Raw genomic sequence first — 21,542 nt, 5'->3', positions numbered from 1 at the left:
ATAATTCCAACATCCCTGTCATATGAGTCAGATGCTGATGCTTTGTCTGTCTCTGTTTTGTTTTTGCCTTTTAGTATGCCTTGTAATTTGTTTTCCCCAGACATAACCTACTGGGTAAAAGGAACTTCTGTTCATAAGCCTTTAGTAATGTGGTGGTAAGGTGTAGGGGAAGAAAAGCATTCTATAGTCCTATGAGTAGGCCTCCGTCTTTTAGTAAACCTGCCCCTGGACTGTGAACTTCACACATGCTTCTCAATTGTTCCCCTCTCCCCATAGGTAAGCTAAGATGGTTAGAGTGAGCTGGAATTGGGAATTTTCCTTCTCCCGCATGGAAGGTTAGAGGAAATTAGAGTTGAATATTTCCTTTCCTCCATGTGGAAGGCTACAGCTGGTTGGAATTGGATATTTTCCTTCCCCTAAGTTAATTAGGCTCTGATAAAATCCCAGTAGGTCAGACTCTGGTTAAATAGTTTCTCCTAGAGGAAGGCTTTGTTGAAAAGAAGGGAATGCATTGGTATTTCCAAATAGCTTCTTTTCCCATCCCCAGGATGGAAGCATGAGGGAAATTTTCTCAGATTATTCACTGTGAGAACCTAGTAGAGATCCAGGAGGTAAAATTCACAAGAGTATAGGGACCCCCTTATGCGTGGGTCCCCCTGGAATATTTATCTCTCAGACTTGTCCATGCCAAGCCTCCAGCAACTCATCAAGTACAATGCTGGTTTCTACTTGTGAATTTCTGCTTCAGTATGTTTTGATTCTCTGTATCCACCTGTCTGTCTCTCCAATCTTGGGGGCACTGGTTTATACTGTGACATGGCTTGTCTCACAAATCTAAGAAGAGTTGTTGATTTTCTAGTTTTTTCAGCTTTCTGCTTGTTAGGACACAGTAGCACTTGGCTTTGTAATGTCTCAGTATTTGGTGAGTCCTCTTTAGTCTTCTTTTTTTAGGCTTTATTCTCCCTTATAAATCTTACAGTAACTGTTTCACTTTCCCCCAAAAAAATTCTGGAAATTTTATTGGAACTGCATTGAATTTGTATATTAATTTGGAGGGATTTGGCATCCTTACATTGTTAAGCCATTTATCCATGAATATAGTATGTATTTCCATTTATTCGAAACTTTATTATTTTATTTTTTTTTGAGATGGAGTCTTACTCTGTCGCCCAGGTTGGAGTGCAGTGATGCCATCTCAGCTCACTACAAGCTCCGCCTCCCAGGTTCACGCCATTCTCCTGCCTCAGCCTCCAGAGTAGCTGGAACTACAGGCACCCAACACCATGCCTGGCTAATTTTTTGTATTTTTAGTAGAGACGGGGTTTCACCATGTTAGTCAGGATGGTCTTGATCTCCTGACCTCGTGATCTACCCACCTTGGCCTCCCAAAGTGCTGGGATTACAGGCATGAGCCACCGCACCTGGCCTCAAAACTTCTTTATGTCCTTTACTAGTTTGAAATTTTGCTCCACAGAGATCTCATGTAGTTTTCATTACATAAGGTCCTAAGTACTCAATAGGTTTTTATGCTATTGTAAAAGATCATTTTGTATATTTTTATATTTTCTAATTGGTCATTGACAGTGCAAACAAACTCTATCAATTTCTTTTTTTTCTTTTTTTCTTTTTTTTTTTTTTTTTTGAGACGGAGTCTCACTCTGTTGCCCAGGCTGGAGAGCAGTGGCGCAGTCTTGGCTCACTGCAAGCTCCACCTCCCAGGTTCACGCCATTCTCCTGCCTCAGCCTTCTGAGTAGCTGGGACTACAGGTGCCCACCACCACTCCCGGCTAATTTTTTTTGTATTTTTAGTACAGATGGGGTTTCACCATGTTAGCCAGGATGGTCCCGATCTCCTGACCTCATGATCCGCCCACCTTGCCCTCCCAAAGTGCTGGGATTACAGGTGTGAGCCACCATGCCTGGCCTACTTTCTGATTTTTAAGTAAACATGAATTATTAGATAACTCTAACTTGATCCTCACAAATTAGGTTTTAAAAAATACACTGTTGGACTGGGGTAGCCAATATTTTATTTAAAATTTTTTGCATTAATATTCACTCTGTTTCTTTTCTTTCACTCTTCTTAACCTGTTTTCTCATTATGATTATACTAAACTCATAAAATAAATCAAGCAGCTTTCCCTCCTTTTTCTATTTCCTATTTTATGGAACAACTTGTATAACATAAGGCTTATCTGTTCAACATATGGTAAAACTTTGTGCTTGGAGTTCAGCAGAGCCACTTTTCTTGTATCCAAGAAAACTCTATATACAAATGTTTATGTAATTTTCTATTTCTTCATATGACATTTTACATTTTCTGGAAATTTATCCTTTTCTACGCAAGTTTTCAAACGTATCAGTGTATAGTTCTTGAGACTGTTGCTTGCCTACCTAATATACATTTCCCCTCTTCTTTACCCAAGTTATGTACCTGGCAGCAATTGGGTTCAAGTAAAATGTTCACCTTACCATACTCTGCATCTTAAAATGTTCACCTTACCAGAAATTCTGCAAAGGATGTCTGGTAAAGATTTTTGCTTTCCAGATGTAGGCTCTACCTCCTTCTCTTCCCCTTCCTTAGATGAGCAACAGCCATCTTGCAACCATGAGGTGAAAAGCATGAGCAAGAAAGTGCTATCCTCAACTGAACACAGTCCTTTTTGCTCAGTTACTCTTACCAGGTTTGTGTTTAGTGTTCCCCCGCGGACCCCACCACGAAAAAGGCTAGTTTTGGTTTAGCTAATTTTATTCATTGTGTTTGCTCTCTTTTTTTATTTCTGCCATGATCGTTATTAGTTCCTTCAGTCTCATTTCTGTGGGTTCACTCCATTGCTCTTTTTTTTAACTTCTTGAGTTACATACTTACCCTTTTGTTCTAAGTATTTTTTATTTTCTAATAAGCATAGTCACAAATTTTAAATTCTCTTGTGTACTGCTTTAGTATAAATTTTGACATTGTGATTCAGCACACATTTTGACATTATAATTTGGTTCTAAGTATTTCATAATTTCCCTCATCATTTCCTCTTTAGCCCAAAGTTAATATTAATTCTTCCCAGAAATGTGGTATTTTTAAGTGCCCCTTTTATAATGAATTCTAACTTTATTTCACTATAATTGAAGGATGTAATTTCCTCATAATTAATTTTTTGTAATTTATGGATATTTCCTTTGTTAAGTATAAGAGCATATGTTTGTGTGTGTATATTTTAGCTCAAAATTATTAAATATATTATTCAAATATTCTATGTTGTTTATCTTTGGCCTTCTTGATTCATATTCTGAAAGAGCTGTGCTAAAATCTCTGCATATAATTGTTCATATATCTATTTCCCCAATATACATTTTGAGGCTACATTGTTGGATGCATATATGCTTATTATGATTGTTATTTCTTCTTGATTTATTATCCTTTGTTAGTATATAACATCTCTATTTGTCCTATATGTTATTTTTGCCCTAAATTCATTTTTCTTCTGATGTTAAAATTGCTACATTGGAGTTCTTTCTTTTCTTAATGTGCCTAGATTTTTTAACCTTTCATTTTTAAATTTTGCATAAATTATCTTTTGCTAACAGTATTTTATTGAATTTTGTTTTTATATTCAATCAGAGTCTCTTTATTTTGATTTCTGCATTTAATTCACCTACATTTATGTCAATTAATGTTATCTTGGGACTTATTTCTGCTATCTCATTTTGTGTTTTCTATTTACTGTACTTTCTTTCTACTGCTTTCCATCTTCTTTGGGATAATTCAAAATTGTTCTCTTCCATTGAAATGTTTGGATTTTATACTTTCCACTGACTATGTCAAATTTATTTTTTAGAATATAATACATTCTGTGTATACTCTTCTCATTGTTGACCCTAACATTATGACCCTTACTTATGTTTATTCTTTCCCTTGTCAACTTCTTAAGCTTAACAGCATCTTAAGCTTAATAACTCTTCCTTAAACAGGACAAGTGCATTAGCATACTCCCATCACCCTCTAGACTTTCCTACCAGCAGTTTCTCATTCCCCTTTCCCACCACGCTTCTGGTTTCAGGTTGTATTTCTGAATTATCTATAATATAAACATTTTGCAGGAGGAGGCAATGCTAATTTAGGTAACAATATACTTTTGTAAGATATGTTTCTCCCCTTTACCTTGCGTATTTCATTACTTCATCCTGTATTCATTTCCCATATTACTGGGGTACTTCTCCTTTTAAAATGCTATCAAGGGAGATTGCCTTCTAAAATGGTGAAATGAGGACTTTGGTGAGCCATTATCCCTTAAAAACAACAAAAATCCTGGCAAAACAACTAAAATCAACCATTTCAGAACTTTGGAAGTATACCAAAGCCACGGAAGGAACTGAAAATCATCCATCCAAGAGAAAAATACTGAACTTCAATAAGACAATGGTGTCTGTGGGATTTTAACTTGAAGCTATTCCCATCCTCTCTCCCTCTCCAGCTTGGTGGCCCAGTAGCCATGAAAGGCCAGCAGACATGGAGCTAATGGAGATGACTGACCTCTTTTGGAGCTCCATTAAAAGCCCCACGCCTAGAGCACACTCAATATTTTGTCCAAATTTGCAGCTACCTGGAAAATCTCTATTCCCAAGGTGTTGTGGCTATTTCATTTGATTCACAACTCAGCTCATGGACAAAAACAACAACAACAACAACAGCAAAGCTGTCCCCAGGACATTGCCAAAAACAATAGCAATCTGATGGCAATATCTCAGCTGCCGAAGTCTGTGATTCTGGTTGCAGCAAACAAGAGCCTGGCCAACAACAATAGAAGTTTAAAAGGAAGTTCTTGAGAACTAGAAAACCACAGGGAACTTAAAAAAGTTCCAACATATTCCTGGGGATCTAGAAGGCTGTACTCATATGCATGCTTGGGAAAGACCTTGGAAAGAAGAAGGCCCCAGTCATTCACCTCTGGGTGACCCTGAGTCCCTGTACAAGAAAAAAGTGAAAGTTAAGGCTGTCTTATAAACTGCCTGAAGTGTGAAGCTGTGTCTTCAGATACAGATCTTCTTGGCAAATGGTGAAAGATATACAGACAAAGCATTTAGGGAAATCTTCAGACCAATCATTATTGGCTGACCACTAAATTATACTGACCTAGGACTGAACCCTAGGAAACCAGACTTAAAAATGAAAATAATAACCCTTCTTTAAAATGTTAACAGAGAACTCAAGACTTGCATATTGCAGGGAATATAGAATCTACAGAATTAGTTCAGGAAAGGCACTAAGCACATAAGAAGCAAACAGGAAAACAATGACATAAAAAGCAGCAAGAGCAACAAACCTGGGGGGAGGGTATCTCATACCATGTTGTTACAATACACTATCTATCTTAGTCTGTTTTGTATTGTTGTGACAAAATGTCTGAGACTGGGTGGGTAGCTTATTTTTAAAAAGATAGTGGGCCTAGTGGCTCATTTCTATAACCCCAGCACTTTGTGAGACTGAGGTGGGTTTAGTACTTAAGCCCAGGAGTTCAAGACCAGTCTGGGAAACATAGTGAGACTCCATCTCTACAAAAAATAAAATACTAGCCAGGCATAGTGGTTCACATCTGTAGTCCCAGCTACTCAGGAGGCTGAGGTGGGAGGATTGCATGAGCCAAGGAGGTCAAGGCTACAGTGGGTTTTGATCGCGCCACTGCGCACCATCCTGGGTGACAGAATAAGATCTTGTCTCAAAAAAGAGAAAGGAAAAAGAAAACAGGTTTATTTGGCTCGTGATTTCGGTGGCTAGAAACTTCAAGTTTGGGCATCTCTATTTGATGAGAACCTTGGGCTGCTTCAGCTCATGGCAGAAAGCCGGGGGAAGTGAGCATGTGCAAAGAGATCACATGGTGGGAAGGGGAACAAGAGAGAGGAATCAAGGAAATCAGACTATTTTAAACGACATGCTTTCGTGGGAACTAATTGATTCCCACAAGACAGAAAATTCACTGACCCCCATGGGAAAGTATGAATATATTCATGAGGAATCCACCCTCACGACCCAAACATCTCCCACTAGGCCCACCTCTCAACACTGCCGCATTGGGGATCAAATTTCAGCAAGAGTTTTGATGAGGACAAACTATAACCAAGCCATGGCACTATCAAAAATGTTCCATTTCGGCTGGGCGTGGTGGCTCAAGCCTGTAATCCCAGCACTTTGGGAGACCAAGGTGGGCAGATCACGAGGTCAGGAGATGGAGACCATCCTGGCTAACATGGTGAAACCCCTTCTCTACAAAAAATATGAAAACTTAGTGGGCGCCTGTAGTCCCAGCTACTTGGGAGGCTGAGGCAGGAGAATGGCATGAACCCGGGAGGCAGAGATTGCAGTGAGCCGAGATCATGCCACTGCACTCCAGCCTGGGCAACACAGCAAGACTCCATCTCAAAAAAAAAAAAAAAAGTTCAGTTTCATCAGTAATTTACAAGACATGCAAAGAAACAGAAAAGTATGCCACATATACAGTTAAACAAACAGCCATCAGAAAATATCCCTTAGGGCACACAGATGTCAAGTTTAGTAGACAAAGACTTCAAATCACCTATTAAAAATATGTTCAAAGAATGAAAGAATACCAGGCCTAAAGAATTCAAGAAAAGGATGACAACAATATCTCGCCAAATAGAGAATATCAACAAAGAAATAGAAATTACCCCAAAAAAGCCAAATAGAAATCCTAGAGTGGAGAAATACAACAACTGAAATGAAAAATTCACTAAAGGGGATTGATAGCAAATTTGAGCTGTCGAAAGAAAGAATCGGCAAAGTCGAAGATAAGTTAGTAAAGATTATCTATCTGAGGAACAGAGTAAAAACAGAATGAAGAAAAATAAACAGAGCCTCAGAGACCTGTGGGATATCATCAAGCATACCAACATATATTTAATGAGTGTTCCTGAAGAAGAAAAGAAACATAAAGAGAAATAAAAAATATTTGGGATAATGACTAAAAATTTCCCAAGTGTGGCGAAAACCACTAGTGTACATATCCCAAGAAGCTTAACAAACCCCAACTAGAAAAACTCAAAGAGATTCACACCTAGACACATTATAGTCAAGAGGGTGAAAGTCAAAGATAAAAAGAAAACCTTGAAAACAGCAAGAGGAAAACAACCTATATTGTGTCCAAGAGATCTTCAATAAGATTGACAGCTAACTTCTTATTAGAAATCATGAAGGCAGGAAGACAGTGGGACAACAACTTCAATGTGTCAAAAGATTCTCAATCAAGAATTCTCTACACAACAAACCTCTACTTCAAAAATAAAGATGTTAAGATATTTCCAGATAAACAAAAACTGAGGGCACTCACCACTAGTAGAACTTATCAGAAATACAAAAGGGAGCCCTTTGGGCTGAAATGAGAGGATGTTAGACAGTAACTTGAATCCACATGAAAAAATAAAAAGTGCCAGTAAAGGTTACTAAATGGAAAATTATCAAAGGCAGTATAAACATATTTTTGTTTCTAACTCTTCTCTTTTTCTGATTTAACTTTCTCTTTTTAAAATCAACTGCATAAAGCAATAATTATAAAACTGTACTGATAGCTGTGTAAAGATGAAAGTTGCATAACCATATTGGCACGAAGAAGCAGGGAGGGAATGGAGATATATTGGAACAAAGATTTTGTAGATTACTGAAATTAAGTTAGTATTAATTCAAAGTAGTTTTTTTGGAAATTAAAATGTTAATTGTACTCCCTAGAGCAGCCACTAAGAAAACAATTTGTTAAATGGTTTCAAAGAAGATCTTGACGTGGTAAACGTTTTGAGAATTTATGTGCCTGAAAATATTTTTAATTCATGATCACATTTTAATAGTAGTTAGAATGCATACAAAATACTGGGCTTTGAAAAGCTCTTGTCCTTCAGTCATTTAAAAATATTACTCAATTGTTTTAAGTTTGATGTTGAGACGTCTAATGCCAATATGGTTATTGTTTCTTTTTCTCTGGGAGCTTTTAGAATTTTCTGTCTCAACAACGACTAAATAACAGCATATTTAGCAATGAACTTAACAAAAAACGTGCAAGACCTATATAAAGAAAACTTGGCCGGGCACGGTGGCTCAAGCCTGTAATCCCAGCACTTTGGGAGGCCAAGACAGGTGGATCACGAGGTCATGAAATCGAGACCATCCTGGCTAACACGGTGAAACCCCATCTCTACTAAAAAAATACAAAAAATAGCCAGGCGAGGTGGCGGGTGCCTGTAGTCCCAGCTAGTCGGGAGGCTGAGGTAGCAGAATGGCGTGAACCCGGGAGGCGGAGCTTGCAGTGAGCTGAGATCCGGCCACTGCACTCCAGCCTGGGCAACAGAGAGAGACTCCCTCTCAAAAAAAAGAAAAAAAAAGAAAAAAAAGAAAACTTTAAAATTCTGTTGAAAGACAAGAAAAAGAAGACTGAAACAAGTGAAAAAGTTTAGTTGAAAAGAATGAATAAGACCCTGTATTTGATAGCACAATAGGATGACTATAGCCAATAATAATTTAATTATACATTTAAAAATAAGAGTATAACTGGATTATTTGTAACACAAAGGATAAATGCTTAATAGGATAGATAGCCTATGTTACATGATGTGATGATTATACATTGCATGCCTATATGAAAGCATCTTGTGTACCTCATAAATATATACACCTATTATGTACCCACAAAAATTAAAATTGAAAATTAAAACAGGCCTTGGCCGGGCACAGTGGCTCATGCCTGTAATCTTAGCACTTTGGGAGGCTGAGACGGGTGGATCACTTGAGGCCAGAAGTTCGAGACCAGCCTGGTCAACGTGGCGAGACCCTGTCTCTACTGAAAATACAAAAAATTAGCTGCGTGTGGTGGTGCGTGCCTGTAATCCCAGCTACTCAGGAGGCTGAGGCATGAGACTCGCTTGAACCTGAGAGGTGGAGGTTGCAGTGAGCTGAGATTGTGCCACCGCACTCCAGCCCGGGTGACAGAGAGAGACTCTGTCTCAAAAAAAAAAAAAAAAAAATTAAGATAAAGGAAAAGTTTACCATTTTCACTAGGTGATTCAGCATCACAAAGATGGTCTACATTCACTTGTACATTTAATGCAATACTAATAAAAATATTAGCTGGCTTTTGTTGTTGCTGCTGTTTAGTTGATTGCTCTGCTTGGAACTAGAAAAGCTGATTCTAAAGTTGATATGGAAAAATAAACAAGCATAGCTATGAAGACTAAAAGAGAAGTACAGTGAGATTGGACCAGCCCTAAAAGATGTAAAACTACATAAATAGACAGACTGATAGAACAGAAAATTTCATGAAGAAAAGGACTAGTCAGTAAGTGATTTGGAGACAATTGGGCAGCCATAGGATGGGAGGGGAAAAAAATGGATTCCTATCTCACACCCTACACCAGAAAAAACTCCAATTGGCTCAAAAACAAAAATGTAAAAAGTGAAACCATAAAATGATATGAAACCAGGCCGAGCGTGGTGGCTCACACCGCTAATCCCAACACTTTGGGAGGCCGAGGTGGGAGGACTGCTTGAGCCCAAGAGTTCAAGACCAGCCTGGGCAACATAGTGAGACTCTGTCTCTACCAAAAATACAAAAATTAGCCTGGAGTAGCGGCATGCACCTGTAGTACCAGCTACTCGGGAGGCTGAGGTGGGAGGATTGCTTGAGCCAGGGAGGCAGAGGTTGCAGTGAGATGAGATCATGCCATTGCACTCCAGCCTGGGTGAGAAAGTGAGACTCTGTCAAAAACAAACAAACAAACAAACAAACAAAAAAACTACATGAAACCATGAAAGCATTTAAAAAGAAAACATGGAAGAATTCTTAATAGCTTTGTAATAGAGAAAGCTTCTCTGACTATGACTGAAAATCCAGAAGCCATAAAAAATATTAGTGCATTTGAATACATAAAAATAAAAAGTTACACTGGCCAGGTATAGTAGCTTATGCCTATAATCCCAGCACTTTGGGAGGCTGAAGCAGGAGTATCCCTTGAGCCCAGGAGTTTGAGATCACCAGCCTGGGCAACATAGTGACACCCCATATCTACAAAATAGAAAAAGAAAAAAATAGCCAAGTGTGATGGCACATGCCTGTAGTCCTAGCTGCTTGGGAGACTGGGGTGGGAGGATCACTTGAGCCTGGGAGGTTGAGGCTGCAGTGAGCCATGATTGTGCCACTGCACTCCAGCCTAGGTGACAGAGCAAGACCCTGTCCCCCCCAAAAAAAAATTCTACCAAAAAAAAATCCCACCTCAGCATAAGTCAAAACACAAACTGGGAAAAATATTTGTGACTCATTTCGTGTCCAAGAGGCTATTTTCCTTGCAAATCTCCTACAAATCTCTAAGGAAAAGGCATAGATTTGAAAATAAATTCAATAAACTGATAGGCAGAGGATATCACAGGCAGTTCACAGAAACAGAAAACAAGTAAATAGACCCAGGAATCCTACTTTGTGGAATGTATCCTACAGATACACCTGCCTATTCATTAAATGGTATTTATACAAGGTTATCTATTACAAAAAAAAAACTGGAAATAGCCCAAATGTCCATCAGTAAGAGACCAGCTACATAAATTATGGTTTGTCCACACAATGAAAAAAAATTATGCAATTAAAAGCGCCTTTTGTGTATTGATATGGAAAAATCCCTAATGTATGTTAACAAAATAAAAAGTGATAAAAATATAGAACAGGATCTATATACCACTTTTTGTATAGAAAGAAAGGAAGCTAAGATTATATTCATGTCTGCTCATATTTGCATAAAGAAACTCTGCAAAATATGCCAAAAGTAATAAAAGTGGTTATCTATGGGGAAGGGGTGGGAAACGGATGGATAAAAGAAGAAATGCAAGTTAGAGTTTTCACTATACACTCCTTTTTTGAATCTTTTGAACCATGAGAATCAACTATCTGCCCAAAATTAAAAACTGGATTAAAAAGTAATTTTCTATTTGTCTTTGCTGTTCTTAAGTTTCACCGCAATATGTCTTGGTGTGGCTAGAATGTTTTGTTTTGTCTTCTTAGACATGAGATTTTTTTGGTGAATCTGAAGTCTCTCTTGGAAATTCATGGTCACTTTTTATTCAAATTATTTCATCCCTCTCCATTTTCTTTTCATGAGACTCATCTTACTACTTAAAGCTTACATTTTTGCTTCACTCCTCTTTCCTAGCTTTTATACTTCATCTCTTCCTGATGTCTCTAGGAGAGTTGCTAACCTGGCCTTCCACTCCCTAATCGCTCTTTGTCTGTATCCATCCTGCCATTCAACGTATCCACTCAGTTCTTTCATTCATCAGTCTTCACATTCAGGATGTCCATCTGATTTGTTCGACAACATTGGGGCTTGCTTCCGCTTCACATTTCTGATACCTTCCCTCATGTCTTTAAACACATTTGTTATGCTTATTTCAAATTTCGATTCCATTAATTGATTGGTTGTTTCCTTTGATAAAGGTTGTTCCATTTATCTTTCTCATATAACCGTTGCCCTGCATATAACTGTTGCCCTCCTCAGACATCCCATTCTTTTTCCTTATGAGTTCTTGTCCTTGGTACTACCAACTACATCAGCTGCCAGTGCATACGTGTCCATTGAGAGAGCTTCTGGTGTTGCAGTCTGAAAGCAATCACTTCCCTTTTGTCTTCCCCAACCAGGCAATACTTTTCCTCAGCAAATCTTCCAGAGCCTCTTCCTCATATATTATTCTTTTCCAAGGGCTGCTTCCCTCTGTTGCAACTGCCTGTCCCATTATATTCATCGGCTCAGACTGCTATAACAAAATACCACAGACTGGGTGGCTTCCATAACAGACATTTATTTCTCACTGTTCTGGAGGCTGGGAAGTCCAAGATCAAGGTGCCAGCCGGACGGGTGTGTGGTGAGGGCTCTCCCGTGGGTTTCAGATGGCTGCCTTCTAACTGTGTACTCACATGGCCTTTCCTCTGTGCGTGAACACAGAGGGAGCAAGCGAGCTCTCTGGTGTCTCATAAAGACACTGATCCTATGAGATCAGGGCCAACTTTTACAACCTCATATAGCCTTAATTACCTCCTGAAGACCCTGTCTCCAAATACAGTCATATTGGATTGGGACTTTAACATACAAATTTGGGAGTAGGGGGGTGGTCACAATTCAGTCCGTAGCATCTGTGGAAGAGGGTACAGTCAGCCTTCTCTCACTGGAGGGCCCTCGTATCTGCTGTAACACTGCTCCCTTCTCACCTCGCTGCTCCCAGTTGGCATTAAGTTGGCCCTGCGCTAATGCTGTTTTTTTGTCACCCAGTGGCAACAGGGTGTGTCGGGGTCTTGCCAGGGCAAAACGAAGGCAAGAGATCGACAGTCTGACATCCCCTACTGTTAGGAATAACGCTCAAAATCCTAAGGAAATTGAACACTCGAACAAAGGGTTCTTAGCAAAGCAATTTTGCTTCCGCACGGAGGGGTGCCTCCTTGGCCAGTCGCCATGAGCGCACGCCTGAACAAAGGGGCACGAGAGCCTTTACTCCTGACGCAAGTCCTACCCCTGTACCCTTTCCCCATTGGCCGGGGTCAGGTCATACAATGTAAACTAATCCCGGTTGGCTAAAACATTTGATTTTTTTAGATAAGATGGGCACGTAAAAGAAAGTGGAGGGAAAGAGGAAGGGGTGTCTGTAATGAGCCAGAAAGTTCGTCCTCTTTCCAAATAAGGAAAGGAATGTGAGCTGGTACTGATAACACCTGGTTCTGTGGCATGCCTGGGCATCTAACAAAGGCAAGAAGGAAAAAAGGAGAAAAAAGGAGAAAAATGGTGGGGTACTATAAATTAAAGAATAAAAGATTGATCAGATTATTCGCAGAGAAACCTCATCATATCCCACACTACCCCCCATCCATAATATCTGTTCCTCTTCTGCTTTAGACTTACATTACACACATACAGTCTTTCTCTCTCTCTCTCTCTCTCTCACACACACACACACATACACACACAGAGGCATCTAATCATATAACTCCTCAGGGTTCCCTCTGTTTTCTGTTCAGTTCCAGGACCTGTTAACTTCCCTCCCACTTCTGCAGCATCTCCAGGAACAGGAGCTGAGAGCCTTTCCTGGTTGCAATCTCATGGGAAGCCTGAAGTTAGCCTCATTTCAGTTCCCAGCTTTGCCATTGCTGGAGATGAAGCTGAATCTCCAAGCCTCCACTGTTTTTCTTCTGTTATCGTGAAAAGCTTGAAATCGATGATCTCAGGTGGTTCTAGCTCCAAACTTCTGGGATTCTGTGTGGTAAGTGAAGAAGTGGCAGGTAAGGAACATTGAGATATTTTAAGACTACACAGTTTCCAAGGAGATAAAGAGACATAGTGGGGGAATACCCAACAACAGAGAGTTATTAGCAAGAATGGATGTCAAATATAGAAGGTAGAATGTCAATCAAGTTTCGGGGAATGAGAAGAAGGCGAAGGATGTTAGTGGAGATTCATAAAAGAAAGGGAAAATGACTGATTGAAAGATTTGGAGGAGAATCTGCAAGACTGAAGAATGACAAAAACGATTAACCACCATATAAGCAATTATAGTATTTTCTTTGTAATTTATTATTAAATATTGCAGATATAGCAAAAGGTACACAGAATAATAATGAGCACTGTCCCCAGAGCTCAATCTAAACTATTACTCGTTACCAATATATAGTAAGCCTCCCCGGTGCTATGTCCTTCCCTCCACCGTCACCAGGAGATGGTAATTATTATGCTAAATTTGTTATTCTTTACACTTCCACTACACAGGGATGTATTCAGGGTCGACATTTTCTTTTTAGAAATCAAATTTGGGCTGGGCAAGGTAGCTCATGCCTGTAATCCTAGCATTTTGGGAGACCTAGGCAAGAGGATTCCTTGAGGCTGCAAATTTAAGACCAGTCTGGGCAACATGGGGAAACCCCACCTCTGCAAAACATACAAAAAAAAAAAAAAAATAGCCAGGTGTGGTGGAGTATCCCTGTAGTTCCAGCTACTTGGGAGGCTGAGGAGGGAGGATCACCTGAACCCAGGGAGGTCGAGGCTGCAATGAGCCATGATTGTGCCACTGTAACTCGTGCTCCAGCCTGGGCAACAGTATGAGATGCTGTCTCAAAATAAATAAATAAATAAATAACAAGTAAAAGGAAATCAAATTTGATGTCTGAAGACTGAGAAGTATGACTATTGAAATGCTTGAGATAAAGAAAAGTGTCCTCACTGGAACGGTCTGGGCAAGGAGAAAAAGAAAAGGGATGGAATAACTTGGGCAGAGCGTGAGAAGCTTCCTTTTACCCACTTATGTCTTTCTAGGTGAAGAGGTCACTAGTAGTTACTTCCATATATGGGCATAGAGCATTGGTCAGCTTCCTGGTGAAGGCAGAGAGCCACACTCCCAGAACACCCAAGGTCAGAAGGAAAGCCGTTATTTCAGCTACTGCCTAGTAGAGCTGTTAGTTTGGACGAATGGCAGTTCTCTTCTCAGTAATCCCAGCATTGGGAAATTGGTCATGATAGAGAACAGGAGGCCATTTAACATGTCAGGGACAAGCCACAGAGCAGGCTGAGGTTTGAGGCTGGTCTCCAAGACCAGACTTAGCCATGACTGCCCAGTGAGATGAGTATAACCAGTGTTCTGCCTCATCCTTTCCCTGAGAGTGGCCCTTGAAACTGCCTCTGAGAGGTTCTGTCTTCCTCAGCCTCAACAGACTGCCAAAATGGAATCATAGAATCATTCCATGAAAAGATGGCTGGTTCAGGGAGGCCACCGGCCTTGCATCGTTGTATTACTGAAAACCCACTGGGGCCATCTTTAGACAACCCAACCCTGCAGCAAACTTAACTAAGCCCTAAACGCTGCCATAACAAACAGATTAAAATTCACTTTCATCGACATTAAAAATCATTTGGGAGGAAAAAAAAGGCAAAAAGATTTTTCTTATTTTGCTTTTGAAATTATTTGTCTGAGCAACTCATTTAATTCACAATTTGCTTTGCTTATTTTCCCCCAAAAATCTGTGCATAATTGGGAATTCTCGAGAAGTGAGGAAATGAAATCCACAGATTACTTTCAAATGTGTGAAATGCTGTATGAATGCTAAAGTTAGCAATTCATGAAGCTGGTGTGCTAACATTTGTAAGCATCGAACTCAACATGTATTCTTCATTTTGTGACTTCCTTTTTGAATTTTAGAGCCAGCGATTATTTTCAAGCTGGAAATATTGGTATAGGCTCCTGAGAAGCTCACAGGGCCTAGGCCCTGTCCCCAGAGGCCTGGAGGATCAGCAACCCAGTGAGAAGGTTTTATGGGAGGTCCTTGTGTCTGTGGGCACTGACTGGTTCCTTTGTCTCAATTCCCATACCTCCCCACTCATGTTCCTTGGATGTTTCCTCCTCCCACTTGCCATAACAGTGAGGACTTTATGTTGTTCACTGCTGCATCCCCAGCCCAGAAGAGCATCAGGCCCATCACAGATACTCGACAAAGTATTTGTTGAATGCACGGTCACCTCTGGGAACGGGATTGGGTGGTGGACAAATAGGGCTCCAGATGTATTTCTATTGTTTGAATGATGTATAATGAGAATGTACTCACTTATTAGTTTTGTAATTAAAAAATAACATAATTTTACAATGAGATATCACTTCGCATCCATCAGGATGGCTACTATTTAAAAAAAAAAAAAAACAGAAATAACATGTGTTGGTGAGAATATGGAGAAACTGGAACCCTTGCGTGTGGTTGGTGAAAATGTAAAATGGAGCGGCCACTGTGGATAACAGTACGGTTTCTTCAAGAAATTAAAAATAGAATTACCATATGACCTAGCAATTCCACTTCTAAATATATACACTCCAAAAAATTGAAGCCAAGTCTCAAAGAGGTATTTGAACACCCACATTTATAGCGGCATTATTTGCAATAGCCAAAAAGTGGAATCAAACCAAATGTCCATCAATGGATGAATGGATAAACAAAATACAGTATTAACAGAAGTGGATATTATTCAGGCTTTAAAAGGAAGGAAATTCTGAGATAAGCTACCCCATGGATGAGCCCTGAAAATGTTATACTAAATGAAATAAGCCAGTCACAAAAAGACAAACACTGTATGATTTCATTTATATGAAGTACCTAGAGTAATCAAATTCACAGAGACAGAAAGTAGAAAGGTAGTTGTCAGAGGCTAGGGGAAGAGCAAAATGGAAAGTTATTCATTAGTGGGAATGAAATTTCAGTTTTACAAGATGAAAATGTTCTTTTTTTTTTTTTTTTTTTTTTTGATGGAGTCTCACTCTGTCGCCCAGGCTGGAGGCCTGGAGTGCAGTGGCACAATCTCGGCTCACTGCAACCTCCACCTCCCGGGTTCAGGCCATTCTCCTGCCTCAGCCTCCCAAGTAGCTGGGACTACAGGCGCCCGCCAGGACGCCCAACTAATTTTTTTGTCTTTTCAGTAGAGATTAGGTTTCACCGTGTTAGCCAGGATGGTCTTGATCTCCTGACCTCATGATCTGTCCACCTCGGCCTCCCAAAGTGCTGGGATTACAGGCGTGAGCCACTGCGCCCCGCCGAAAATGTTCTAAACATTGGTGGCACAAACGTGTGAATAATACATAACAATACTGAACAGTACACTTAAAAATGCTTAAGATGGCAAATTTGTTTTATGTGTATTTTACTACAGTTAAAAATAAACAACATTTGACAATACAGTTCTAAACGTAAATATATTTATAATTTTGAGTGCAGGAGACTTTTTTAAAGAAAACACAAAACTCATGAAGATAGACTGATCAACAGATTCAGCTAGATAAATATTTTACATTTCTATGATAAAAGACAACAAAAATTAAAAGATAAACAGCAGGCTGGCAGAAAATATCTGCATATATATGTTGGACATTATTCATCATACAGGAAATCTTTTTTTTTTTTTTTTTTTTTTTTGAGACAGAGTCTCACTCTGTCGCCCGAGTTGAAGTGCAGTGGCGCGATCTCGGCTCACTGCAACCTCCACCTCCCAGATTCAAGCTATTCATTGGCCTCAGCCTCCCAAGTATTTGGAATTACAGGCACCTGACACCAAGCCCAGCTGATTTTTTTGTATTTTTAGTAGAGACAGGGTTTCACTATGTTGGTCAGGCTGGTCTCAAACTCCCGACTGCAGGTGATCCACCAGCCTCAGCCTCCCAAAGTGCTGGGATTACAGGCATGAGCCACTGCATCTGGGCCATACAGTAAAACTATTTATGGGAGGAGGTAAGTATATTTGGTTTAGTTAGCATAAATCAAATTACTGAAGTCAGTGAACTCTGAGGACATATCTGACAGACACACAAAATAAGGAGGAGGAGGTTCCAAAGTGTTGATGTTTGTGTAACCACAACCATGGCTGAGCCTAGAACACAATTAGTATTCAAGCAAATGGAACCGTGCAGGTACCAATACAGGTTACCTTCATTCTGTCACTAATACCATAAACCACATGCAAATGAGGCAAGTAAGATCTGGGAGGAATTTGAGAAGCGTTTGTGCAATGTCCGAGAGTGAACTTACAGTAGAATGAACTTAGGGAGTTAAAAAAGAGTCTGCACTGACCCTGAACCCTCCAAACATTCTTGCGATGACCAGGCACAGTGGCTCATGCCTGTCATCTCAGCACTTTGGGAGGCCCAGGTGGGCAGATGGTTTGAGACCAGGAGTTCAACACCAGCCTGGGCAACGTGGTGAAACCACACCTCTATAAAAATACAAAACTTAGCCAGGTGTAAGGGTGCACACCCGTAGTCCCAGCTATTAAGGAGGCTGAGGTGGGAGGATTGCTTGGGCCTGGGAGGTCAAGGCTGCATGAGCCGTGATCGTACCACTGTACTCCAGCCTGGGCAACAGAGCAACACCCTGTCTCAAAAAAAAAAAAAAAAAAAAATTCTTGGAGACTGCAGATACGTTGTATCTATTTCTCAATAATGTAGTCACAGGGTAAACAAACCCAATATTGCCCCACCTCTCCTCTTTAGTACCATCTCTGCTTTTAGAGAATCCCAAGCCTAGAAGGAGGGAAAGCGATTTCTTCTGTTGACTTGGTGAATCAGCCTGGGTGCCTCGCTATTGGTCAGCCTGCCATGGATTGCTGCATTGATTGCCTTCCCTGTCCCTTGTTGCATCCAATGATGGTCCAACCAATCCATTCAAAAGTATTAGGATGAATAGAAGTGAGCATCAAAAATATAGGATTACGTTCGAGAACACAGAAAGGCCTTCTATAAATCAATAAAAACGCAAAGCAACTTGTATGCATCAAACATGAACAAGATACTCACAGAAGAAGAAACAGCTGTATACAGATGTGTAAGCTCACCTCTCAGACTGGCAAAAATTTAAGAGATTGGTAATATACCATATTGGTGAGTGTCTTTGTCAGTCTGGGCTGCTCTAACCAATTATCATAGACTGGGAATCTTAAACATTTGTTTCTCACAGTTCTGGAGGCCGGGAAGTCCAAGATCAAGGTGCCTGGAGAGGCAGTGTCTGCTGAAGGTCGGCTTGCTGGTTTGTGGATGGCTGTCATCCTATTGCTCCCTCACATGGCGGAGAGCAAGGAGAGAGAAAGCAAGCACTTTCTTTTCTAAGACAGAGGACACTAAACCCATCGTGAGGGCACCACCCTTAGGAGCTAATTACCTCCCAAAGGCTGAATATCCAAGTACCATTACATTGGAGATTAGGGTTTGATATGACTTGTCTGTGTTCCCATTCTAATTGCAACTTGAATTGTATCTCACAGAATTTCCACATGTCATGGGAGGGATCCACAAGGAGGTAACTGAGTTGTGGGGGCCAGTCTTTCCGTGCTATTCTCCTGATAGTGAATAAGTCTCAGAAGATCTGAAGGGCTTATCAGGGTTTTCCGCTTTTGCTTCCCTGTCATTTTCTCTTGCCACTGCCATGTAAGAAGTGCCTTTCACCTCCCACCATGATTCTGAAACCTCCCCAGGCATGTGGAACTGCAGGTCCAATTTAAACCTCTTTCTCTTCCCAGTCTTGGGTATGTCTTTATCAGCAGCGTGAAAACGGACGAATACAGGGTTTCAACATGTGAATTTTGGGGGCAGGCATTCAGTTCACAGCAGTGAGGATGCAGGGAAATGAAGACTGTCTATACTTTGGGTTGGAATTTAAACTTGTCAATTAGACTTGTAAAGTCTTCAGAGGCTCAGATATGACATGTGAGCCTTGTGACTTCTGAGGATCAAGGCTGTGTTCTGGCAGCTCTCTCACCATTGGCAAAAAAAACAGAAAAGTATCATTTCCATTGGATATCCTGCTACATACTGAATTTTCACATTGAACATTTAATTTCCCATTTAAATAAACCCATCTGGAGTTTGATTTGTATATGTCTTTCTATTTTCCAAATAATGAGCTAGTTGTCTAGCGCCATTTGTGGCATAATCTCTACTTTCCCCACTGGAATATGCCATGATAGCATATAATGCATTCCTATAGAAACTTGGGTTTATTCTGAACTTTCTATTCTCTATATTGTATCAAGGATCATAAACTGGGGCCCTGTAGCCCATTTCAGGCCTCCAGATGTGTGTTTGGTCTTGTTTTGGTTTTGGACCAAAGTGTCTTTGAAAATTGTGAGTTTTCATGCCTTTAGGCAGCTCACAAAGTCAGGTCTGTCTTGGAGCAAGGTACTTGCCCAAGCCCTTAGAGCACTTGAGGATTTTTGCCTGGAGTGACACCAGCAACATCCTGTTTTAACACTTTCACCTTAGAACACATTTTGGTGTCTAACAGTGGACATTCCCTCTCATTCTTCTTTTGTGATGGTTCCTTAAGTACTCAGTTCTCCAGATGAACTTTTACACTGTTTTGTCAACATCTGTGGGGGAAAACTCTCTGAGATTTTGATTGCAATTGCATAAAATTCCTAAATTCATTTGGATGGAATGTACAGCTTTACCATATTGAACCATCATTTAGACATTTTGTAAGTCGCTATTCAGTTCTTTTACATTCTCAGTTAAAATTTTTAGTGTTTCTTCTTTTAATGGAGACGCGGTCTCACTGTCACCCAGGCTTGAGTGCAGTGGCGCTAACTTGATTCACTGCAGCCTTCGCCTCCAGGGTCAAACGTTCCTCCCACTTCAGCCTCCCAAGTAGCTGGGACTACAGGCAGGCGCCACCACACCCAGCTAGTTTTTATATTTTTGGTGGAGACAGAGTTTCGCCAAGTTGCCCGGGCTGTTCTTGCACTCCTGCGCTCAAGCAATCCCTCTGCCTTGGCCTCCCAAAGTGCTGGAATTACAGTTGTGAGCCAATGTTAGGGGGCTTGTCGACCAGCACACAGGGGGCTTGGAGGCTGCTTCAGAAGTTCCCACTAAGCCAAGGATACAAAGCCTGGTGACGGCACTCCCATGTGAGGCCCAGGTCTTCTGTACCTCGCTCAAAAACTCTTTCCTGCTCATTTCATTTGAGAGTGATTTTGCTTTCTTCGGGATCTCTATTGTGCTAGGTCACCCAGAGAGTTCCATATCTGAATGGACATGAACTCCAATGATGAAGTTAAATCAGCCCTCACCTCAGTCCTTTGGAATTAGAATCTATGGGGCTGGGTCCTGATAGCTGTATCCTAATGTTCCTAGTTGAGATCCTTAGACTGAAAGACTGGTATTTGCAAAGCACTTCTTTTCCTCCAAACTCAGCCTCCGAACTAGCTGGGACTACACGTGTGTGCCACCACACCAGGCTAATTTTAAATTTTTTTGGAGAGACGGAGTCTCACAACGTTACCCAGGCTCGTCTCCAGCTCCTGGGTTCCAGTGATTCTCCCGCCTTGGCCTCCCAAAGTGTAGGGATGACAGGCATGAGCCTGTTACTGTCACAACAGTAACGCCCTTCTGTTTCACTCTAACGATATTTTTGGTGCATACCTACAGCCATTGTTGTATTAACCTGCATCACTGAAGGAAAAGAGAAGGGGAGAAGTGATAGTTTTGCTTTTCCCTGAGCATATCAGATGAAACCTGGGCTGTTTAGCCCATTTTTGGACAATACATTGACATAATTTAAGATGGCTGTCTAGAGAAGGTGCCTAGAAGACAGAGGAATATGCCCAACTGGCTTGAAGAGTAATTAATCAGAACTTTACATGATACAGAAGATAAATTTTAATGGCAACAGAATATTGATCTTCTAATATTTGAAAGCCCATTAAATAAGAGAGAAAGATGATTTTCTGTTTTGTTGTAAAAGGATCCAACCGGCTCTGATGGTTCAGAGCATCATGAATGCGAAGGTCCAGTCAACATAAGCAGAGCTACCTGACAATTGGACTTCCGCAGGGACGGGGTCTGCGTCCTCATTCAGTTGTGCCTTTCCCACCAGCGAGAGACTCCTAGGAGCCAGTTAGGAAGCTGTGCCGGAATTCACAGGTTTTTTGGATGGTATCTGAGATAGTATCCAGCTCTTATATTTTTGCTTTTTCTTTAAAAATTATTTTTGAGACTGAGTCTC

This window comes from Piliocolobus tephrosceles, chromosome 16, assembly GCF_002776525.5.
Source record: "Piliocolobus tephrosceles isolate RC106 chromosome 16, ASM277652v3, whole genome shotgun sequence".
NCBI classification, from domain to species: Eukaryota; Metazoa; Chordata; class Mammalia; order Primates; family Cercopithecidae; genus Piliocolobus; species Piliocolobus tephrosceles.
This window is presented reverse-complemented; position numbering follows the sequence as displayed.